We start from the raw sequence: 9583 nt of genomic DNA on the forward strand, positions 1-9583 counted from the left end.
CTGGTGTCATAGCGTCGAGACTTTGAAAATGGTGTTTTACCAGAGTTTGCGATGGGTGTGTTCTTTCTGTACCCACTCATGTGTACACAGGGGCTTTTCTTGGACAGCCTGTTCAGAGCCTACCATATCATACAGTGCTTGTTTTACATTCATTTGTGAATATTTCTATCATGTCATGAAATTATCCACTTCCTCAAGACAAAAATCCCTGTTTGCATCATCTCTCTATTCCTTATGGCAAATAAATAAATAAATAAATAAAAATTTTAAAAGCTCACAATTTATGCTCACAACTTAAACTCTAGAAATTACAAATCACCATCCGTGTGCGTGAGCTTTTTAGAGATAGCAGAAGTGTTAACCTTGTGTTCCACGTTGTCCAGCTGAACTTTGATTTAATGAGCCTTAATGAGCTGGCAGTCATCCGTTTCCCAGAATCCTCTGGTCCAGGTTTTCACTTAGGACCACCAACTGCTCAAGGACTGATACCCAGCCAGCAGAGGGCACCTTCTGCTGATTTCCCCTGCTGCTTGTTTTCAGTTGTTTTGACTGAATTTCTTCTCTAAAACCTCATTCTTCCCACTGAACTCCTTCTATAGTTCACATGAGATAGATGGGGGGTGGGGGAGAGAGAGAGAGAGAATATTTCAATAAAGAAGCTAGACAAAAAATATGATTTTTTTTGACCACTTCCAACTTGAATTTCCTTGGGCATCACAATATTAAAACCTCACAAATAGACCTTGGGGTCAGAGTTCATCTCCAGCAGAGCAGTGCCTATGAGATGCCCAACATAATAATACTTGTCCAACGTTAGATACCTCAAGCTGGACATAGATTTGTACTTATATACTGCTGGCCTAGGAAGAGGTCCAGTTCTCCCAGAGCTCCAGGCTTGCTTTACCCTTTTATCTAGGAAAGAACGCCCATCCCAGCGACTTCTATCTACATTTTATTGGCAAAAATTGTGTCATTCTATGACTTCGGATTGCAGGACTTTACAAGACAAATGCCTGTGCTATGTCAGACAAATCTGAGGGTGTAAATAAAAGATAGGAGGAAGGCAACTGAGGAATGTCCATCTTATAAACCATGAGGCAAAGTTCTCCATGTTCTATCATTTAAGATCTTTTGCCATCTGGACATTATTCACTGCCTCTTATCTCTTAGTCATGGTGACATATGCTTTCATAAAACCTCCTGTGTGATAGGTAATGCCATAGTGGAAAAACTACTCAAATGTTGCACAAAATAAGTAATATTAGTCAGAATTGTGCATACTTGAAAAGAATTTTCACCTTCCATGGGGTCTCTGTTGGACACTTTACAAAATGTAGCACATATATATTCCTTGAAAGCATAAACATGAGTTTTTTTTTTTGAATGGCTTTAATTATAGCTCCTTGAGATTCTTTGCAAACTAATACGTAGAAATGTTTCCTTGCTCCTCCATCATATCTAGTTCTTTTTTTTATTTTTTTAGATTTGTTTGTTTATTTATTTATTTATTTATTTCATGTATGTGAGTACACTGTCACTGTCTTCAGACACACTAGAAGAGAGCATCAGATCTCCATTACAGATGGTTGTAAGCCACCATGTGGCTGCTGGGAATTGAACTCAGGACCTCTGGAAGAGCAGTCAGTGCTCTTAACTGCTGAGCCATCTCTCTGGCCTGGGATCTAGCTCTTAAAAAACAGATTTTATTTTTTTTGTTGTTGTTGTTGTTTTTGTTTTGTTTTTGTTTGTTTGTTTTTCGAGACAGGGTTTCTCTGTATAGCCCTGGCTGCCCTGGAACTCACTTTGTAGACCCGGCTGGCCTCGAACTCAGAAATCCGCCTGCCTCTGCCTCCCGAGTGCTGGGATTAAAGGCGTGAGCCACCACGCCCGGCTCAGATTTTATTTTTATTTTTATTTTCTTTGTGTGTGTGTGTGTGTGTGTGTGTGTGTATGTTACATGTATGTGGGTGCCTGAAGAGACCAGAAGAGGTTGTCAGATTCACCAGAACTAAGTTACAAGCTGCCAGACATGGGTGCTGGAAACTGAACTCTGGTCCTCTGTAAGAACAAGCAAACACTCCTAAACAGGACACCATCTCTGCAGACTCACAGGGCTTATGACTTGGGCCTCACACAGGAATGACATACAACTGCCCATCACTCCAGCCCCCTGTAATTCAGCTCTATTGGTCATCTTTACCGACTTAAAGCCACAAACTGGATTCTCCACTTAAGCCTTGTGCAACAGCTCCTGTCTGCCTAGTGTAATCATCCTGAGCTGCCCACAGTTGCCCTTCAGATCTCAGCTGAAATGACAACTCCCAGAAGAAAGCTTCCCACTCTCCCTCCAAAAGGAGCAGCCATGCTCCCCACCCCAACCCGTACCACTCAGACTAACGTATTCAACCAAAGTGCCCCTCAGTACTTCTCAATTCAGTTTTCTCTCTCCACTTACTAGAACGTTGGAAAAGATAAAATCTGTTGTTTAACACAGGGTCTTGCTTTGCAGCCCGGAAAGGCCTAGATTTTGCAGAGCAGCCCAGACTCAACATGTTTGTAACTCTGCTTCCCCGGCACTGGCCTTCTGACACTCAGCTTAAGTTCAGTACTGAGACAGTCTATGGAACTTAGTACATATTTAGTTAATCTGACTGCACAGATAGGGAAATAATTGAACATCACCTCTTTGTCTAGAACATCACCCACAATCTCTCCTTCATCTGTTAAGTCATAGCCTTTGCCCCCATCCCAGCTTATCTGATTAAATATCTTCAGTTTTTTCACATGTGCTCTGGAATATTAGTTATATACACTGTAATTTTTTATTGTTTATCTCCACATCAGAGATAAGGTCCTTGTGTATAAAGCCAAGTTGATAATTTCTGTAGCCCACACCAGGTCTTTACAGATACATACATACAACTTTGTGTAAGTAAGAAAAAAAAAGATGGCAGACTTGAAGATTGGTAATTGGTAGGAATTTACCCCCTGCTGAACCCTCCATCAAGGAAAGGGGGATGGTCATAGTGCAAGCACATGCTTGTTATGATGAATACCTAGGTGAATGTACTATGTGTCTGAATGGTTTCCTCAACAGCAAAGGAACAGGTGGACGTGGAACTTAAAATAAACCAAAAGTCCACAGTGTTGGCCTGAAAAGATGGTTCAGACAGAGGAGTGCTTGCCACACTAATACAGGGCCCTGAATTTCTTTCTCAGAACCCACATTTTAAGTGGAGGGGGGGGGGAGTCAAAGATGGCGGTGCTCTTGTCTCAAGGCTAAAGATGCAGAGAGAGGCAGAGGCCTTGGCCTCGGTGGCCAACCAATGCTAACTTACTTGACAAGTTTGAGTACAGTAAAAGACTTGTTTCAAAAGTAAAACAGACATGTGGCTCCTGAGGAATGACACCCAAAGCTGTCCTCTGGCTTTCATGTGTGTGCACACATACGCACATGCATACACACACATACAGAAGTTATTCACACATCTTATGTAATTCTTACAACAACTGAATTGAAGAACGTTTAGTTTTACCCATCTTATAGAAGAAAAAGAAATGGGCTCACAGGGGGTTTCCAGCTTCACCAAGGTCATTTCAACAAGACACCACTGGGAAATGATGAGGCTACACCTAACTCCCTGGGCCACCTGCTTCCAAGGTTGTGGCCGGCCAAGCTTTGCCACATGGGAAGCTGATTACGTCAGAGTCATGCCTTATGTATGCAGTCCTCCTGCAAAGGTTCATTTGGGCAACATCTCCCTTGTAGGACCTTTTGTTCAGTGGTCTTTCACTTCCAATGCCATTCTACAGTCCCTATAGGTGACTAATGATTTCATTGCAAATTTAGATCACTCAGATTATCTCTTAATATTATAGCATAACTTCATTATCAAAGAATATTATTCAAACAAGTTTTAAGTGAATTGCCACCTGTAATAATCTAGGTTGTATGGTTTTCTTAATATGTTTGCAATTTCTGTCTCATTGCCAAGAATGGTGATAATGCATTGTGCTAATAAATATGAGATTCCTGTTAAGCTTAAGAATGAGCATGATGTCAAATTTAGTTAAAACCCTCCTATCCTTAATATAGCATAGGAGACCTTGGGTATGGTTTTAGTTTCGAAGTTGCATCTTTCTCTAATAAAATTTCCAACAAAAGACTTAAGAATAATGTTCAAGTCTCCCCTAATACAAGAATGTTTCTCTCACACAGTTGCAGTATTGTCAATAAACAGGGAGACTGTGTTTGAAGAGTACTGTGTCCCATTAGTACTGAACAGTAAATCAATACCCATGACCTCAGACTGGAAAAGCTTTTCCATGGTAACAGCACACATGGAAATTATTCTTTAACAATTAAAGAATGTCATTCGATGTTTTTATTTGGCTAACTTTTGATGTTTCATACCAAATATAATGAAAACCAACTTCTTTCCGGAGCTCCCCATCCTACTTCCTGCAGCCATCTCTCTTCTCCAGCATGACCTATGTGGTAGGTACCACTAATCACTAGCTAAGCCGTGAGAAAACTGAAGTTGAAAAAGACTTGAGAGTTGATCTACTTCAAATTCCTCACCCAGGAAATGCTCTCATAGCACAGTTAAGATCTAGCACCATAGCTGTAGCTAGACAGTGGTGGCACACACCTTTAATCTCAGCACTCAGGAGGCAGAGGCTAGTAGATCTCTGAGTTTAGGGCCAACCTGGTCTACAGAGTGAGTTTCAAGAGGTCAAGCCAGAGCTAACAGAGAAATTCTGTCTTGAAAAAAAAAACCAAACCAAAGACTTAGAACTGTGTTAGAACTTAAGATGAAAGAGATGAAGGGACCTAGGTATTAGGCCCCATGTCGTACAAAGAATATACAACATGAGGTACCCATGGCTGGCCTTCCCTCTCAGTACTCTTCTCTCCTGACAAGCTTCCACCACCGATTCTCAGGACAAAACCAAAGAGATCTATATCTACACCAGAGATCCAGTGTGTTCTGAGCAGGTCACCCTAGCCCTGAGTGCTTCCATTTTCTTATGTGAAAAAAAATGAGTCAATAATCCCTGCTCCATTGTTGTCACTCTATTGTCATAAAACAATGAGATCATCAAAGTCTTTGTTACTTGCCAAGGATTCTATGCTTATGGGCTAATCTGTGTTTTAAACGAAAGAAAAATATGATACTCCTGACTGGAGAATGTTAGACTGGCCAACAAAGGAAGACCTTTTAGCTAAAAGTTGCTAAGAGAGTTTACCAAGGCCCCCAGTTTACTTCCAAGATTAAACTGAGTCAGCAAGGAGGCCAGCCAGCATCATCCCTACAAACCTCATTGGTGGCTACAGATGGAATCAAGATGGATCGTGACTCAGAAGCCTTATCTATCAGTTATCAGTTTGGTGACTCTCCTGGTAAGTCTTTAGTGGAAGCTACTTTTCTGTGTTGGTGAATCAGATTCAGAATTAGAATCCCTCTCATTTGAGAAGAGGGGCTGCCTTCTGCCTACTATAGACATGGAAGAACACAAATGCAAGTTTGCAGGGGGAGAGGATTGAGACAGGGTTGTAGAGTTACAGACCTAAAGGAAGGCCCGAGCTACCTGTGTTTTCCTCTTCCAGGTGGCAAGGCTCTCAGAGTACAGGTAACTTTGCTGTAAAGGTCAGAGGACATCTCTGAGCTAAAGCTCTTTTTTCATGCTGAAGTCAGGTCATGCCAGTCTTTATTATAAAGCCAGAATGGAAGCCAGTGGTTTTTTTTAAGCATTTCTGTTTTTCTTGATCTTGTCTCCCAGGAAACTGGTGACCCTCAGGTATGATTTACAAAGCCTGTCTTTTACTCTCAGCTGAAAGGCAGTAGGAAGTAGGAACAGATTGGCAGCAACTTGGAGGCAGTTTGGCAATGAAAATGAGTGAGCTGCCAAATTTGAACTTTAACAATATTTATTGTGAAGGAATCCAGTTAAGGGAATTCTAAAGATACTGAAAACTTACATCAAACAAAACTTTTGTATTTGTCACACCGAAGCACTTAGTTTTAGTTGGTTTTTTGTTTTGTTTTGTTTTGTGTTGCTGTGATAAAGCATTGATCAAAATCTACTTAGGAGAGGACATTTTATTTCAGCTTACAGGTTACAGCTCCTCTTTGGAATAGTCAAAGAAGGAACTTGAAGTCAAATAGGAACTTGAAGCAGAAACCATGGAAGAATGCTGTTCACTGGCTCACTCACAGGCTCATTCTTAGCTTTCAGCTTTCTTAAGACAATCCAGGACCACCTGCCAAGGGAATGATGTCGCCCATAGTGGGCTGGGAAGATACTGATGATTGCCCACCCCAGATCCACATTATCTCCATTTTCGTTCTCAGAATTCTAATGTTCTTCAGATAGCCAACTTCCCTTAGGGAGTCAAGTGCTTCCTAGGAGTTGGAGTATGACTGATCCCATGACTAATCCCTCATACTAATTCCTGGTTGGTTAAGCTTGGCTACACAACACAATTCTAGCCAATGGTTTATTAGCGTTAAGAGACATAGGGAAAGTAATTGTCAAGAAAAAGATAGTCATGTCTTTCTCTGAGTATTGTCACTTGCAACCATAGGACAAGCAAATCTAACACATAATGTCAAAAACAACAGCAAAAGAACCTGGGTGAGGTTCTATAGTCACTTAACTGGCACCGCCCACCACCTCTAGACACATGAGTAGTAAATACTTCAAATATTTAGCCAAATATTTTTCAGTGTTAATGTCTATGACTTGGGGCTGAAAGCATCCTAACCAATTCTGTTATATCTAACGATCTCCTTCAAATGATGATAACATTTGGTAGTGTCTAGCATTCTCAATGTCTACAGCAATGAGTGGAGTAAAAATAATCACTCAACTCTTCCTTTACCTCCCCTAAAAGCCCCATATGTTTCAAGAAAGAAAATGTCTTTGAATTCCTCACTCCTGTCATCTGCTGTTTTGTACGTAGAATGTACCAACATAGGGCTACTGCCCACTTTCTGCCGCCTCCACAGACTTCTGTCCAAGGACACCCTGTTAAAACTCTAAAACTCTATTTGGAGTGTTTCCTTCCCTCCACACCCTCTCTTATCATGTATGACTGTTTTTAAGGGACTTTTTCCCTACCCTCTTCTTTTTTTCTCTATCCTTAGCATTCCTCATTAACAGTTTTCCTTTCTTTTCTTGACCGTAACAGGACTCCTCCTTATTGTTTGTTGATGCTAATTGGCAATATTCTTTTCTTAACTGAAACATCTTCCAATAGGAGAAATCGAGTTTTCTCAGTGGTATCTCAGTTGGCTAACTTTGCTCATGATTCATGAATGGCTTTGTTTCCTTCTAAATCAGACTGCCATGGTAGGTAAGTAATGATACCTTTTCTATAGTCTAAAAACTGAGAAAATGAAGTGAAAGCCACTCTCCCAACTATAGTTATCTAACAAGGGTATGACTTATCTCTTTGAAGGCTGTTTCTTTATGCTCTTTATTTTCATAGCTTATTCTGAGTTATGGGGATGCAGGAAGTATCTTCTGGCCGCAGTTATTTCCACTTATGTATCTATCCAAACCAGTTTTCCTTTGTCTCCTGGTTCTGCTTCTTGAAATGCAGTTAAGAAGCCTTAGGCTGATCAAGTAACTCTAGTGAGTCAGCAACTTCTATACTTTTATGGTTTCCTTAAATGCTCATGGCAATATCTTCTTACCCTTGTTCTCCCATGTCTGACGTCTTTACCTTAATCCACCCTCTTCCACCTCCAAAAGTGTAGAGTTTTACAGTACCATTTCACACCATATAAATTAAAATATCTGTCTACACGTCTGCTTTTATAAATAAAGTTGTATTTACACTTCACCAGTGTGATGATTTGTATATTCTTGGACCAAGGAGTGGCACCATTTGGAGGTGTGGCCCTGTTGGAATAGGTGTGACCTGGTTGGAGTAGGTGTGTCACTGTGGGTGTGGGCTTAATACTCTCACCCTAGTTGCCTGGAAGTCAGTCTTCCAAGGCTCCTGCCTTGATGATAATGAACTGAACCTCTAAACCTGTAAGCCAGCCCCAATTAAATGTTGTCCTTTATAAGACTTGGTCATGGTGTCTGTTCATAGCAGTAAAACCCTAACTAAGACAACAAGCTTCACTGTTTTCTTTCTTATGATATTATTCACTTATTTTTTTATATTTGGTCTCATTTAAGATGGAATCAATAGTTGCATTCTGACATATTATTGAAATACAAACAACTAACAGTTTGAAATTCTTCAGATATGACATAAATAACACAATTTTTAGTTTTGATACTAATACCAAATTCCAAAACCCATGTTCCAATTTTACTTATATCGCACCAATTCCCTAAATTCAACCACTGGAAAATGTTACTAATTTATTTTTGTTTACTTGATTTTGGGTTCTTTGTACTGAATTTTATTTTATAAGATTTCAGCACTGGGCTGAAAAGTATATATCCTTTACACTCCTTTTTTTTTTTTTTTTTCATTGAATGTTTGGGTTACTACTTGGTTGCTAATTCTTCACTGGCTTCTACCCATGTTGTAGTAGTTTGAATGTTTGAATAGGAATGGCCTCCATTGGCTCATGGTTTTGAAGGTTTGGTCATCAGGGTGTCACACTATTAGGAGGTGTGGCCTTGTTGAAGTGGGTGTAGCCTTGTTAAACAAAGTATATTACATGAGGTGGACTTTGAGGTTTGAAATGTTCAAGTCGGGTTCTCTCTCTCTCTCTCTCTCTCTCTCTCTCTCTTGCCTACTGATCTGGATATAGAACTAGCAGATCTCCAGCACCATGTCTGCCAGAGTGCTGTCATGCTTCCTACCAGGATGATACTGTACTAAAGTTCTGAAACTGTAAGCAAGCCCCAATTAAATATTTGTTTTGTTTTGTTTTGTTTTTTTATTTTTTGCATTTTTTGAGACAGGGTTTCTCTGTGTAGCCCTGGCTGTCCTGGAACTCACTCTGTAGACCAGGCTAGCCTCAAACTCAGAAATCCACCTGCCTTTGCCTCCCAAGTGCTGGGATTAAAGGCGTGCGTCACTAGTGTCCGACTAAATATTTTCTTTATAAGTCATGGTGTCTCTTCACTGCAATAGAACACTGACTAAGGCATCTATAGAATAATAAGACACCTACAGGGTAAAACACTTTTTAACATGATTGACAAAGCCACTGAATTCTGGCTTTTATGCACCTACTCATCTTCCTGCTTTCCTATACTCCAGCTAAGCAAGATCACTTGAAGTTCCCCATGCAGACATTGTCTTGAGCAAAGAGGGTCTTTCCAGGGCTCTTCTCCAAACCTAGTGAGCATTTTTTCTAGTTTGCTTCTTCATTGCTGTGAGAAACACTGACCAAAGGGTACTTGAGGAGGAAAACACTTGTTTGACTTGCAAGTTGCAGTTGATTACCAGGGGAATATCAAGCCAGGAGCCCAAGTACAACAGGAACCTGGAGGCAGGAACTAAAGCAGAGACCATGGAACACTGACCACATGATCCCTATGGCTTGCTCAATTTGCTTTTATATACAGCCCAAGACTACCTGTCCAGAGTTGCCATTACCCTCAT

This window comes from Mus caroli, unplaced genomic scaffold (genome assembly GCF_978045245.1).
Source record: "Mus caroli unplaced genomic scaffold, Mus_caroli_1 scaffold_14, whole genome shotgun sequence".
NCBI lineage: Eukaryota > Metazoa > Chordata > Mammalia > Rodentia > Muridae > Mus > Mus caroli.